The sequence below is a fragment of the Pelodiscus sinensis genome, chromosome 13 (assembly GCF_049634645.1).
Source record: "Pelodiscus sinensis isolate JC-2024 chromosome 13, ASM4963464v1, whole genome shotgun sequence".
NCBI classification, from domain to species: Eukaryota; Metazoa; Chordata; order Testudines; family Trionychidae; genus Pelodiscus; species Pelodiscus sinensis.
In genome coordinates, this window is record NC_134723.1 from 42676321 (window position 1) to 42691977 (window position 15657).

Consider the following 15657-nt stretch of genomic DNA (forward strand, 5'->3'; position numbering starts at 1 on the left):
CTGTAGGCAAGGCATTTGACCTTCTGTGCCTCATTTTCCCCAACTCTGAAATGGAACTAGTGCTATCTGCCATCTAACATGCAGGAATGTAAACAAATGCATTTTTAACTTGGATCAGGGAAAGAGAAGACATTAGCCCCTTCTCTGCTTTATGACATGTAAAAGGGGGCTAGATGGCTGGCCCAGAATAACTCTGTCAGAAGGGAGCTCACCATATGTAGCACCAGTAGAATAGGGTAAAATAGCACACACCCAGATATTAAGTTACTACAACCAGTGCTATTAATGTGGGAAGCAGGAGAGTCTTGCTCCTTCTCCCATTGACTTTAATAAAAAAAAGTTTGAACCCATGTCTTGATGACATGTACTCCCAGAATTCTAATCCCCACTCTGACACTTACTCCCTTTATGGCCTTGGCTAACTCACTTAACTATCATTTGCTTTACTTCCCCCATCTGTCAAAGGAGAGACATAGCATTTATGTCTTGTCTATGCAGTATCTTGGGGGGAGGGGTGGTTACGTTTATTTGACACCAGCATGTCATATGCTAACTGATCTATGTAGATCCTGATGGCATGCACTAAAAGTTTGAAATGACAGATTAACCCTTTCTGTTGTCCTGGGCAGAGATTATAAATGTTGCCTCTCTAACCTGATCTGCTTAGCAGAAGGAAATAAAAAGCTTGTTCCCACCTGTGAAAGGGGCTGTATTTCTGGGAAACGACCAACATACCCAGGACAGCGATGCCAATAAAGATACAGTCTAGATAGCAATGTATAATACCACTGCTGTCCTGAATACATTGCCTGTTTGCCAGAGCTAGAACAATTCATTTATATTTACTAGTGCTGGGGGAACGGTTCATACTTGTGATGGGTGGGAGAAAGGGAACTTGCTGCACAGCTGATGTGCAGAAAGCAGCTGGTTTTTGTATTATGGAAACAAAATACCGAAGGATATCCCTGTGTCAAATACCACTGCCTCTCGCTATGAACAGCTTCCTGGTCCTCAGGCGGGAATTTCCCCATTTTCTGGGAACTGTGAGTGACTGCATACCAGGCTATCCAGAACGGCTTCACCCCCTTAGCACAGTCTTTCCTCAATCCCCACCATGCTTTTCTTGAAACTGGCCCTTTAAATCCAGGAGAAATGAGCAGCTGTTGCTTTTAGGTGGCCATTTTGTAGCTGACCTCTGTAGTTTGCTCTCCTCTCTGACAATTGGTGAGTATTTTTAGCACTCATTGTTTTCCCTTTTTGGTGGCAAGTTCTCACTGTCATTGAATGGATTTTGGTTTTCTCCAGTGCACAGCTTGTTTTGAAAGGGCGGTGGCTTGCATGAGCTTATTTGCAACCTTTTGTATATCACTGATGTCTGATTGCCATAGTCATGTTAAATTGTCAGGTGAATGAAATGTCTATGTATCCTTTCATCCTTGATTTAAGTACTGGCTGTATTAAATATACAGTTCCAGTCCAATTCCCAGAACCCTGGCACACAGGTACTCTAATATTTCACCCACTTGGCCCATAGTTTAATAAATTACTGTTTTATGGCAATATTGTGTGAACTCATTAATATCACAGGATTTTGAAGGTGAAAAGTGCTATGTAAGTTTGAAGGTGAAAAGTTGCTCTGATCCTGCCAACACTTATACACGTGCTTAATTTTACACTGTGAAAGTAGAAGGTGTAGCCAACACCAAATCAATGGAACTACATGCTGTAGTAAATTTACGTACCAGTATAAGGGTATGATGACTGAGCTTAAGAGTTCTTATCAGATCTGTCAGGAAGTTTTTTGACAAAATATTTTTTCATCTGAAAATGCTGACTTGTCAACACTGAAATAGTTTGCAGGGAAGGGTTGGTTTCTATGAATTTCTCATTTAAAAAAATGTTTGGAAAAAATATCAAGATTGTTTAAATGTCCTTTTCCAACCTCTTAAAAATGAAAAGTTTCCATTGCAGGGTGGTTGAAATTTTTGTTTTGTTTTGTTTTGTTTCAAAGTTTAAGTTTCTTTATAGTTTTAAAAGGACAAAATCAAAACATTTCAAAACTATCACAACAAAAACATCAGTTTGGCTCATTATGAAATGATTTTGGCTGAGATGGTTTATGAAAATATTTGAGATTTTGAATTTTTGTCCCAATTGAAGACAGGAAAAAAATTCAAAATCTTGAAAATTCTGAAAGGAGGGGAAACTGTTTCCTACCCAGTTTTAATTATTACACTAGCAAGATGGGAATTAACTAACTTCATCGTCTGTGCCAGGCAGTTTTCCATGAATTGGCTGGTACTGTGTGTGTGTGTGTGTGTGTGTGTGTGAGAGAGAGAGAGAGAGAGAGAGAGATACTGTATGTACAAACTGGGGTGTGAGTATTATTGATTGGAGTAGGCCACCTGTAGTGTGTGTGGATGGTCTGAAATATCCATATGGTTTAATATTATTACAGCTACTAATAATTTGTTGCTCTTATGCAGCAACTTAAATTAGCTTTAATTTTAGTGGAAAGGTGCATTTTTAACCACAGGATTCTGTGTCCCCAAAGGCTGAGAGTCCATGATGCCCCTGGATCAGCTATGTGGAGAACATAAGCACTAGTTATCTGAGCCCTTAAAAACTCAGGCTGCAATTCTGGCCCCACTAAAGCCCAGGGGTATGTTTGCTTTCTGAGCTGGGGATGTGATTCTCAGCTGGAGAGAACATCCCCATGCTAGCTGTAATCAAGCTAAGGTGTTCAAACCAGAATGAAGCCACAGTAGTCCAAGCAGTGTGAGATGCTAGCCTCCTCAAATCCCTGCTTGTCTGATGCGAAGTGTGCTCTCAGAACTGCTAGCCCCATCCGTTGCTTGCACTGCTGTGGCCATTTTCTATTTTTAGCACACTAGCTTGATGGGCCCTAACATGGCCCTAAATGGGGAACAGGTTTAAAACTAATAAAAGAAAGTTCTTCTTCACACAGCGCATAGTCAACCTGTGGAACTCCTTGCCAGAGGAGGCTGTGAAGGCTAGGACTATAATAGAGTTTAAAGAGAAGCTAGATAAATTCATGGAGGTTAGGTCCATAAAAGGCTATTAGCCAGGGGATAAAATGGTGTCCTTGGCCTCTGTTTGTCAGAGGCTGGAGAGGGATGGCAGGAGACAAATCACTTGATCATTGTCTTCGGTCCACCCTCTCTGGGGCACCTGGTGCTGGCCACTGTCGGCAGACAGGCTACTGGGCTAGATGGACCTTTGGTCTGACCCAGTACAGTCGTTCTTATGTTCTTATGTCCTCAAGCGGAGAATCTCCCTCCCCAGCACAAAGCAGAGACACATCCAGCATCAAAATTTCTGCGGACTTAGACGGGGCCAGGATTTTAACCAGGCTTCTGTCACAACACTTCTAGTGCAGCAGGCAAGTGCACGTCTCGGCAGAAGTACGCATCCACATTGTTTTGTCAATTCTCCTTCTTTGAATCCAATTAGGGCACATGAATAATTGAATATCTCTGTGGTGCTTCTGCATTGCAGGAGAATCAAGCCGTAAGCCCCCTTTTGTGTGCTAGATAAAATTGGTTCAGGATTCACAAGAGTTCAGCAATGTACCTGTGGGCATTTTAATTCCCATCCTTGCTATTTTTTGTTTACTCCATTGCCTAAAAGTGTCTCATTTTGGAAATTGCTGCTGCACATTTAAAAGCGAGGGATGACTTTTTTGCTGCCTCTTTTTCCCACTGAGGAAACCATGAAGTACCATCATGGGAGAGGAAGCAAAAAGCTGATGTCCTTGGTTTCCAAAGTCATCAAAGCCTGGATCCTTTGAAAATATTCTGTGGGTTGGCTATTGTTGTCCTAGTTGTTTACAATCCTTTCTTGATGCTTATGTCTGTTTCTCACACTGATGTGAACTGTTTCCGACTTAACTAAAGGCACTTCTACACAGCAGGGCTAAAGCTAAAATAAGCTACCAACTTGAGCTATGTCAATTGCGTAGCTTAAGTCAAAATCGCTTATTTCGGCTTTTGGCACTGTCTACACAGAAGGAAGTCCGAGAGAGAGCACTCTTCCTCCGACTTCCCTTACTCCTTGTAAAATGAGGGTTACAGGAGTTGGAGTAAGAAGTCCTCTAGCTCGACATTGTCGAAATAACTGCTTGTCGTGTAGACACGGATTACGTTATTTTGGAATAATGTCAGTTATTCTGAAATAACACTGCTGTGTAGACAGCCTACATGAGCCAAAACATAGTGGCTATATCTAGACTGGCCAGTTTTTCCGGAAAATCAGCCACTTTTCCGGAAAAACTTGCCAGCTGTCTACACTGGCCACTTGAATTTCCACAAAAGCACTGACTTCCTACTGTAAGAAATCAGTGCTTTTTGCGGAAATACTATGCTGCTCCCATTCGGGCAAAAGTCTCTTTTGCGCAAAACTTTTGCGCAAAAGGGCCAGTGTAGACAGCTGAGATTTGTTTTGCGCATAAAAGTCCCAATCGCGAAAATGGCAATCGGGGCTTTTTTGCAGAAAAACGCGTCTAGATTGGCACAGACACTTTTCCGCAAAAAGTGCTTTTGCGGAAAAGTGTCTGTGCCAATCTAGACACTCTTTTCCGCAAATGCTTTTCACGGAAAACTTTTCCGTGAAAAGCATTTCCGGAAAATCATGCCAGTCTAGATGTAGCCACAGAGGAGAAAATCCAGCCTTAAGAGGTAGTGTAACAAGAGATGACTGACTGTACATATAGCTCTCCTGAGACGCTTTGCTGATGCTGCTGAGTATATGAAGCGCTGGGATACTCAAGAACTACCTATTTACTTCCTTTCCTCCCCTACCACCACCAATCACTTCTCTTTCTCTCTGCCCTCCAACCCTGGGACAATCTTCCAGCAACTCCATGTGTGTGTTTGAATGGCTGAGGGAAGAATGTTCTTGTCTCACTAATCCGAACTCTGCTCACCTCCAGCTCTTGAAACTGGACTGGCGCCACGTAACCAGGCAATGAAAGTGTTTGAGTAAATTCAATATGGATTTTAGTTTTTTAACTCAATGGAGTATTACAGTGCCGATAGCATTGACATGCCCTCTACCAATGCAGATTAACAATAGAGTTTGTACAATGAAGGATCTTATAGATCAGCTTCGTACATTTTTTTTTATTCAGTAACTAAAGGAATCCATTGCTTTGCTGAAAAGTTAATTAGAACACCAGCAGTCTGTTTGATGGATGGACCCAGAAATTGTGTCCACATGGCATATCAGTGCAATTAATTTGGTTTGCTTCTGTGTTGACTTCAGGCCTCGGTCCTGCAAACCCTTATTCACACCTTGCAGGATCAGGCCCCTGGAAACCTTTCTTCTTGTCCGTCAAAGTCAAGCGTTGTCGATTCCCTCTCCTCCCACCCCATGGAAGGAGAAACAGAGTTTCAAATCCTGAAGCTGTAGTTTGCTCAGTCTACCCTTCTCAACACATATGTGTCTGTTAATGACAATGCATGTGACAGACCTTTTTATTTACAACATAATTCAGTCCTCAATGTCAAAGCCTTATGGGTCAACAGGATTGGGCCCAGCAGGATTGGGCCCTCATCTGTAGCCGTGATTTCGACAGTCACTCTTGCTGACAGTCTTTTCATTTTTTGCTTTTAAATATTTGTCAGAGGAAATGTTTTCTATTGTCACGGTTAAATTACTGGAGTGTCTTTTCTCCTAACTGCGTTTTCCCTCTTCTTATTTCCTCTCGACTCCTGGAACCCGAGCAAGCCATTTATTTGCATCCAGTTCCTTAATTATACCTTCTCCACTGAGATTGCATTCGTGTCATTGGTTTAGTATTTTCATTTACTTTTTATTTTTAATCTTGCAAATTGACTCCAATGAGGGTGGCTGCATGCCAGCCATGAAAATAATGGGAGTGGAGACAGAAGTAATGAAATAAGTCTCACCGAGGAATGAAACCGATCTCTGCAAGCAGCGAGAACACGGCACACAACAAACGCTGGTGGAAGACTCTGTTTCTTTAACCATACAGGGTAGGGTTCGACCTCCCTGGTCCGGCACTCTTGGGACCTGGCTGGTCCCAAATGAGGGATTTTGCCAGACGGGGGAGGTTATACCTGGCCGCCCTGCCACCAGACCCCTCGAGCCCTGGCCTGGATGCTGACCTCCCTGCTGTTCTCCCTCCCCACTTCCGCCAGCTCCCCTGCCCAGCTGGTTCTCCCCTCCCCCACCTTCCTGCCACATTGGGCAGCACAGCGCCGGTCCAATTCCCAGAACACTGGGCTCCTAGCCGTGCCAGGAAACCCCGCTGGGGTGCACCAGGCTCCTGACCTGCTGGCTCCCCAGGCTCCCAGCTGCCAGCCCTTCGCCAGGACTCTGGTCCTGGAACATCTGTGTTCGTACCGGACCACGGATGTTGTCGACCAGAGAGTCCCGGTTTACAGAGGTTCAGCCTGTCGCGGATTATATTCCCGGTGTTCTCGAGGTCAGCAAGGGTGGGACAGTCTAGCCACAGCTTATAATATGGCATGTTTGGTTTCAATTGTGCCTGTCGTCTTCTCATGGCTCCCCTGCAGGCATCAGGGCAGTTGGTGCCCTTTCAAGAGAGTTGGAGCAGAGGGACTCTAAGGCTACATCTACACTCACGGCTTCTTGTGCAAGTATGGCTGAACTTGTACAAGAACCCACAGAGCATCCACACTGCCCGTCTGCTCTTGCGCAAGGAAATTTACAGTATGGCATGGTAAGAGAGGGCATCTTGCACAAGAGCTATGCTCTTTCTAACAGGTATAAGCCCTCTTGCGCAGGAGCTCTTGCGCAAGAGGGCAGTATGGGCGCTCGGCAGGGATTTCTTGCACAGGAAAGCCCTTGACCATCAAAGCTTTCTTGCGCAAGGAAGCATCCACACTGCCATGGATGCTCTTGCGCGAAAGCACAGCTCGCACATGGCAGTGTGGACGTCTTCTTGCACAAGAACCCTTGCGCAAGAAGCTGCCAGTGTAGACATAGCCTACATGTTCTTCCTGTCCTGCTGCTTTGTGGAAGACTGTTTCACCCCTTCCGGACATGAGGTTCCCCAGCGCAGAAGTTGTAGAGGCAAAACATGGCGTCTTGAGAAGAAAGAGACAATCAGGCTGAAATCCAAGAAACGAGAGTGTAACACATTAAATCTGACTCTGTACCGATCCAGCTTGGGTGTTATTGAAGGGAATAAGAAATCCTACACTTGTTGGGAATGTATCCTTTTGGTCCATTTGTCCTGTCTCCTTGACCCTATTAATAGGCTGTGTGTCTGGTATATAGCCTCTCGCAGCCCTAGGAACCTCATGTCATCCATTTTCTACTGCCCCGTTCCTTGGAATGCTCGGCCCATAGGAGCAAAAGTGGCCTGAATCTACTGATGTTCCAGGCATGCTGCAAAGTCTTGGTGTTTGAGGAGACACTAGCGAAGGCACGCGAGGAAAAGATGTCTATACAGTAGGAATGCGCACTGGAGGCATTTTAAACTGAACTAGTTAGGGATGTAATAGTGTAGTCGATTAACTGATAAGCCAAAGCTTATAGGTTAATGCTATAGACGACGTGCATTTCCCCCCTCCCCAACTTCTTGCCAGTGAATTTTATAGCAGGCTGGCTCAGTCTTGGCTTGGGACGGGTCCTGGACCCCCACTGCAGCTCTGCGTTTCAAGTGTATTAGGATCCAGGCGGGCAGGTAGCCCAGCTCAGTTCTGGCTCGCGCTGAGTCCAGGAGCTCAGACCTGCCCCCGACAGGAGCTGCTGCCACCCTGTGAGGGATACAGATGGTGTCTCAGCCTGTATTATCACTGCTGGGCCACCTCTCTCTGGAAGTCCCCAAGCAGCTACCGCCATAAGGGCTAGTCCCAGTCCAGGAATCCAAGGCCTCCTTGTGGATGGCCCTGATCTCCCATGGGTCTCTGGGGCTCACTCATGTTTGGGGGAGAGTCCCATGGCCTTTTCCAAAAGGTGGAGAGTAAAAAACATCCTGCCTCCACAAGATGTGGGGGAACCTTTGTAAGGGGATCCATGCAGATCTGCTTCCTCAGAGTCCCAGTTTGTGGGTTTTACCATGAGAGGGGAGGAACTGGGCCTAGGCTAGGAGTATGCCCTTGACAGCTTCCTTTTTCCACCTCACCCGTCTTATCATGGCTTCCTGGTCCTGCCAGTCCTACAGGACCTGTGTGGTTATTTACAGACACCAGGAAGGGAGGAGGAAAAAGCAAAGAGAAAATATCTTCATTCTCCCCCACGGGATATTTAAATCCCCGCCTCATTAGCAATTTCGGTCAGCTACATTTGCATCCCTAGTTCGAATTAGGGAGCAAGTGTAGACGTACCCTAAGAGGGAATATAGATTTTGTTGAATGTAAATCTGACGTCTTCTGCTTATGCCAACGTTACAGTTCAGGGTCAGACCACCTGAAGGGCCCAGTCAGGTCTCAGGACTCCAGCTGTCACTGTCTCTGGGCACGAACGCTTATTCAATCCCTTCCAACTGGATATTTTAGCCCCCTGCCATGTATTCTGATATCCCCAGCAAATCAATTGGCCTCATGGTTAAGACCGGGTCTTTGTTCTCTCTGCCAGGGCTAGCAACAGTGTACTGCCAGCTGTTACTAGTTACCACACAGCTCTTCCTCAGCACAATACATCTATTTAAGGATAAAATCATGCCCGAAAAAACATTTAAAAAACCAAAAGAGCAAACAATTCGTCCATGCTTACTAACAAACTTCTCCCTTGTGAGGCCCTAGTAAGCCAACCTCTCTTCCAGTCTTTCCATGAGGAAAGAACTGGGCTTGTTTAGTTTGGAAAAGAGAAGACTGAGAGGGGACATGATGGCAGCTTTCAAGTGTCTAAAAGGGTGCTCCAAGGAGGAGAGAGACAAATTGTTCTCTTTGGCCTCTGATGATAGGACAAAAAGCAATGGGCTTAAACTGCAGCAAGGGAGGTTTAGGTTGGACATTAGGAAAAACTTCCTACCTGTCAGGGTGGTTAAGCACAGGAATAAATTGCCCAGGGAGGTTGTGGAATCTCCATCTCTGGAGATATTTAAGAGCAGGTTGGATAGACACCTGTCAGGGATGGTCTAGATGGTGCTTGGTCCTGCTGTGAGGGCAGGGGACTGGACTGGATTGCTTCTCGAGAACCCTTTCAATTCTGTGGTTCTAAGGGCTGGGGTCCATCTGGGACAGAAGTTCTGGTCCCTGTGGTGCATCAAAAAAAGTCCACAAGTCACTTCATACTGATCCTTTTATGCTAGAAGCTCTCTTCTCCTCTCCCTTGCCCCCACCCAGTCTCCGGCAAACCCAGTTTGACCCAGTATATGCACACCGGGGCAGGAGATGGTGCTTCTGTGGACTTGCTTACCATCTCAGGCGTACTCCCCCACCACTGTTCTAATCTCTTCAGGAGCTGTTGTAACTCTCCCTTATACCAACCCTCTCCATGGTGTAGAACGTGAGCATGCATTAATCTCTCAGAAATTCAGTACAATGAGCTTCAAAGATACAACACCGGGTTGTAATCTCAGGCTCACGGGGTCACTCAACGAAGCAAAAAAAAAAGAAAAGAACCGGAGCAGTGGGTCCCAGAGGTTGGGTCAACTGATTTGGGATGGTGCTGTGGGGCTAAAAATAGCACTGTAGGTGCTGGAGCACAACTGTGAAACCCAGTGAGAGGGGACGTCCTCAGAGTCTGAGCTGATGTACGCTGTTGGCTTTCACCCCACAGCGGCTGTGTCTAAATTACATGGCTCCGTTAACGAAGCCATGTAGATTAGGGTTATAGGCAAAGGCAAATGAAGCCGCGATTTAAATAATCGCCGCTTCATTTAAATTTACATGGCTGCCGCGCTGAGCCGACAAACAGCTGATCAGCTGTTTGTCCGCTCAGCGCGCTAGTCTGGACGCTCCCCTGCCGACATCAAAGCCCTTTGTCGGCAGCCCCGTTATTCCTCGTGGGATGAGGTTTACCTTCACTTAATCGGCACCAGCGGCTGTGAAGCCTTTACCACAATGGTAGCCCTAATGCAGTAATGGACAGACGTTATAGACAGTCTCCATCTGTGCTCCAAAAACCCCAGGCATTGTCTTGTAAGACTGTCTTTAGTGGAGGCCTCTAGTTGGAGACTGAGCTTGTACATAAGAACGGCTGCAGTGGGGTCAGACTAATTGTCCATCTAGGCCAGTATCCTGCCTTCTGACAGTAGCCAATGCCAGATGTTTCAAAGGGAATGAGGGAAAAACAGAGCAATTATTGAGTGATCCGGCCCCTGTGTGAATCCACAATTTTGGCCTTCAGAATTTCTTCCGGCCATGTGTTCCACAAGTTGTTGTGCAAAGAAACACTTCCTTATGTTTGTTTTATGCCTGCTGCAAATTCATTTCTTTTGGGTGATCACTGTTCTTGTGTGACACGACTTTCTTATTCGCTTTCTCCATACCATTCGTGATTGTAAAGAGCTCTAGCATATCCTGCCTCGGTCATCTTTTTCCAAGATGAACAATCCCAGAATTTTTAATCTCTCTTCATATGGAAGCTGTTTCAGGCATCTAATCACTTTTTGTTGCCATTCTTTGTACCTTTTCCAGTTCTAATATATCTTTTTTTAAGATGGATCATGCAGTACTCAAGGTGTGGATGTACCATGAATTTATATAGTGTCATCAGGATATTTACTATTGTCTTTATCGATCCCTTTTCTAATGGTTCCTAATATTCTGTTTGATTTTTTTTTTCTTTTTTGACTGCTGCTGCACAGAGAGTGGATGTTTTCAGAGAAATAGCTATGAGTCAAAAAAATGTTATTGGAAACAACTAACTTACACACCTTTTTTGTATGCATAGCTGAAATTGTTTTCCAATGTGCATTATTTTGCATTTATCAACACTGGATTTTGCCTGTCATTTCCTTGTTACTTATTTTTGTGATCTCCCAGGGTGTGTCTAGACTACAGGGTTTTGTTGACAAAAGTGGACATTTGTCGACAAAACTATACCTGCGTCTACACTGCCTCTGAGTTCTGTCGACATAACGTCGACAGAACTCAACAGTTTTGTCGACGGCTGTAAACCTCATTCTATGAGGAATAATGTCGACAGAAGGCATTATTGCATCTACACTGTCCTTTGCGTCTACACTGTCATGTCGACAAAGCGACTTGCTTTGTCGACAGAACTGGCTGTAGTCTAGACGCTCTTTGTCGACAGACGCTTTGTCAACAGTATCTGTCGACAAAACTTCTGTCGACAAAAGCCTGTAGTCTAGACATACCCCCAGTTACTTATTTTTGTGATCTTCCCTTTGGAACTCTTCCCAATTTGCTCTGGACTTACTTAAGTTTGTAGAAGATAATTATCAGCTGCAAACTTTGCCACCTCATTGTTTATCCCTTTTTCCAGATCATTCATGAATACTTTGAACAGCATTGGTTCCGATATAGATCCCGGTGGGTCCCAAGTAATTACCTCTCTCCACTGTGAAAACTGGCCATTTATTCCTACCCTTTGTTTCCTCTTTTTCTTAACCAGTTCCTGATCCATGAGAGGAACTTTCCTCTTATTCAATGACTGCTTAGTTGGCTTAGGAGCCTTTGGTGAGGGACCATGTCAAAGACTTTGGGTATGTCTACACTTGTACCCTCTTTCAAGAGAGGGATGCAAATGTAGACATTTGAAATTGCAAATGAAGCTGGGATTTAAATAGCGCTATGTTGAAATAACAGATGCTGTTAAGATGCGGTTATTTCGAGAGAAAACATTTCTCTTGAAGTAACTGGTAAGCCTCATTGTATGAGGAATAAGGGTTATTTCAAGAGAAGGGTTTTCTCTCAAAATAACCACGTCTTAACAGCGTCTGTTATTTCAAAATAGCGCTATTTCAAAATAGCACCATAACGCAAATATGCAAATGAAGCATGGAATATTTAAATCCCAGTTTCATTTGCAATTTTGAATGCCTGCATTTGCATCCCTCTCTCGAAAGAGGGTGCAAGTGTAGACATCTCCTTTCTCCAAGTACGCTGTATTTACTGAATCACTCTAGTCCACATGTTTGCTAAGCCCTTCAAAGACTGCTGAGTCATGGTTTGCCTTTATAAAAGCCATGTTAACTTTCCCTCAGCAAAACGTGTTCATCTATGTGTCTGATAATTCTGCTCTTTACGAAAGTTTCAACCAATTTGCTTGGTACAGAAGCTAGACTTACTTGTCTGTAATTATCAAGATCACCTTTGGAACTCTTTTTAAAAATCAGTGTTACATTAGCTATCCTCCAGATGTCTGATACAGAGGCTGAGTAATAGATACATACCAAAGTCAGTTGCTCTGCAATTTCGTATTTGAGTTCCTTCAGAATTCTTGCATGAATACCATCTTGTCCTGGAGACTTATTACTGTTTACTTTCTCAATTTGTTCTAAGTTACAGGTTGAACCTCTCTGGTCCAGAAACATCCGTCATCCAGCATGATTTTAGTTAGCCGGATGTCCACTCTTCATGGGTGTGGCCAAGTTTTCCACAGTCCCATAAGTTTGTTTAAAGCCGCCAGTCCTGGCTCTCAGTGTTCTGTGCTGTCATTTAGATCTAATTTACCCCTAAAAGCCCTGTAACAGCGCAGTAAGCAGTGAAGCGCTGGTAATGCTACTAGACAATATTGACCTCCTGTGGTCTGGAAAATTCTCTTGTTCAGAACTGGTTAGGGCCCGAAGGTGCCGGACCAGAGAGGTTCAACCTGTATTGACACCATAGTCTAGCATACTTTCTCAGATCTGTCACCTAAAAAGAATGGCTCTTTGGGAATCTCCCTCACATCCTCTGCAGTGAGGAGAAGTGTAAAGAATTTATTTAGCTTCTCTGCAATGGCCATGTTGCCTCTGAGTGCTTTTTTAGCATCTCAATTGCTCAGAGGCTCCATTGATTGTTTAGCAGACTTTTGGCTTCTGATTCATTTAATTTTTTTTTCTGTTAGTTTTTGTCTTTTGCTAGTTGCTCTTCAAAACAAATTTTTTGGCCCACGTAATTGTGCTTTTACACTTGACTTGCCAGAGCATACGCTCCTTTCCATTTTTCTCAGGAGGAATTGGTTTCTAATTTTTAAAGGATGCCTTTTTGCTTCAACTGCCTTTTTTACTTTGTTCAGTCGTGATGGCATTTTTTGTCCTCATACTATTTTTGTTTGTTTGTGGTGTACATTTAATTTTAGCCTCTCTGATGCTGTGGTTTTTTTTTTTAAAGTTTCCATGCAGCTTGCAGACACTCCATTCTTGTAACTTTTCCTTTTACTATCTAGTTAAGTAGCTTTCACATTTTTGTATATTTCCCCTTTTTGAAGTTCAGTGCAACTGTAGTGAGCTTCTTTAGTATTTTCCCACCCATAAGGACATTAACTTGTATTACCTCATGGTTGCTATTACCCAACAGTTCAGTTATATCTACCTCTTGGACCAGATCCTATCTGCCTCTTAGAACTAAAAAATAACAATAAAAAAGCCAGGACTTTTTTTTCCAGAGGCTATAATTAATGGCGTCTAGAAATTTTTATTTCTGCCTCCCATCTTGAGGTGACGTACCCAGTGAATGTGGAAATAGTTTTCCATTTTTATAGCCTCTCTAATCTCCCTGAGCTTTTCCTAATCACCACCCTGCTCAGGTTGCCAGTAGTCGGTGAGAAAACATTTATCGGTCAGAATTAGGATGCCCCATTCCAAGGAGGTTAGGTTGGCTTGGACCCAAGCACAATTGTTTCTTATTTCACTTCTGGTCCATTTAACATCTCCCACTTCTTTCGAGGGAAATGTGCAGGCTTCCTGGCTTGTGTGGGGAAGGAATAAAATACTTGTGGCATTTGCAGTAAGCTACCCTGCAAACAGTTTGTTCCCAGCTTATTTTGCATAATGGAGTTTTGCCAGTGGGAAAAGAATGGAATGGGCAAAGAATTGAGAAAGGGCTGGGCTGAAAAGTGAACTCAACACACTGTACAAAAGACAGAATAAAACATTGTCTGAGGGAGAGGAGAAGGAAAGAAAGCTTGAGAGACCGGGGAAGGCAGCTGCAAGGAAATAAAGTATCAGAGCTGGACAATGTGAGAGGCAGGAAAATAGAGTGCATGGAAGAGAGTTTGGGAGCCAAAGCGCCAGTAACACAGCTGAGATTTAATTAACGGAGACAGTGTCTGACCTGTCACACTCAGTGTTTTGCTGCAAGGGGCTGCATTAGTGCTTGCCCAGCTGTAACTAATGACAAAAATTCTAATCTGCCAGGGCGATTAATTTTGATCCACAAATCAAATATGGTTGGTTTGCCGTCGTGGTACAGAGTGAAGGAATGGAAGCTGTGCCATCGCCGGTAATTTGATCGCGATAACTATGCCAACCTGACATCTTCACTTGATTAGATCCCACATAGGATTCTGGGTGGGGAGGGGCGCACAAAGAGAGCTCTGCCATTCGGCTCACAGGTGATTGCATTGAGTCAACATTTGCAGGCTCCCACGAGGTTTCATGGTCATTCCACGAGGGTAACAGTTAATTCGAACTAAAAGGTTTATCTCGGAATCCTGCGGGAAGTTACTTCGGGCTAGTCAGTTTCCAAAATGGCGACCGGCCGGGAATATGCTAAATCATTAGCAATTTCGGTCGCCCTCATTAGCCTCCTTAGTTTGATCTAGGGGGCTAGTGTAGACGTACCCTTAGGGAATTGGCCATTCCTTTGCAGAAGTTTCTCATCCAGGTTTCCTTGCTTCTGTTGAATGCAGAGTCGCAGACAAGGGAGGGTAAGAGGGTAAGTTGCCTGGATTCAGGGGCGGACTGGCCCGGCGGGATACCGGCAATTTCCCGGTGGGCTGTCGTCCGGTGGGCCGTCATGTCTGCACGCCATTGCCCCTCACTTGGAGCGGCTTCGCGTCTGTGCTGTATGAGGCATGGAGAGCCCGAGCCGCCGCCTGCGCCGTGTGCTGGACATGACTCCGGGGGCAGGGCTTGAGGGGCACGCGGGGTGACGTCATGGAGAGGGCCGTTCTCAACCCATTTTCCAGGCCTATTTTGATTGCCAGTACGTTCCTGCCTGGATCCCGCTGATTTAACACGGCAGCAGCCATAGCCCCGGGCCCTTTAATTAGTCACTGGATCCCACAGTCAGGTGCACCCTGCAGCCCCGGCAACACTGAAGGTCTGGCTGGGTGAGGCTAGCCCCAAGCCCCGCCTCTTCTTCCAGAAGCCCCACCCCTTCTGGAGGCCCGGAGCCACTCCCCCCCCAGGGTCGGGCAGAGTCTCTTGTCATCCCTGAAAAAGATTTGGGGGGTCGTGATGGCTAATCAGCTGAACATGGGCTCCCAGTGTGATGCTGTGGCCAGAAGGGCTAATGTGATCTTTGGATGCATAAACAAGTATTTCGAGTAGGAGAAGAAAGGTTCTTTTACCTTTATCTTTGGCCCTGGTGTGATCAATGCTGGAATACTGTGCCTAGTTCTGGCACTCACGGTTTGAGAAGCTTGCTGATAAATTGAGGCACATTCAGAGAAGAGCCAGGAGAGCAATTAAAGGATTAGAAAACCTGCCTTCTAGTGATACCCTGAAGAAGCTCAAACTTTTTAGCATAACTAAAGGAAGATTAAGAAATGCCTTGACAACCCTCTGCTCAGGGAGCGCCTGTTCGT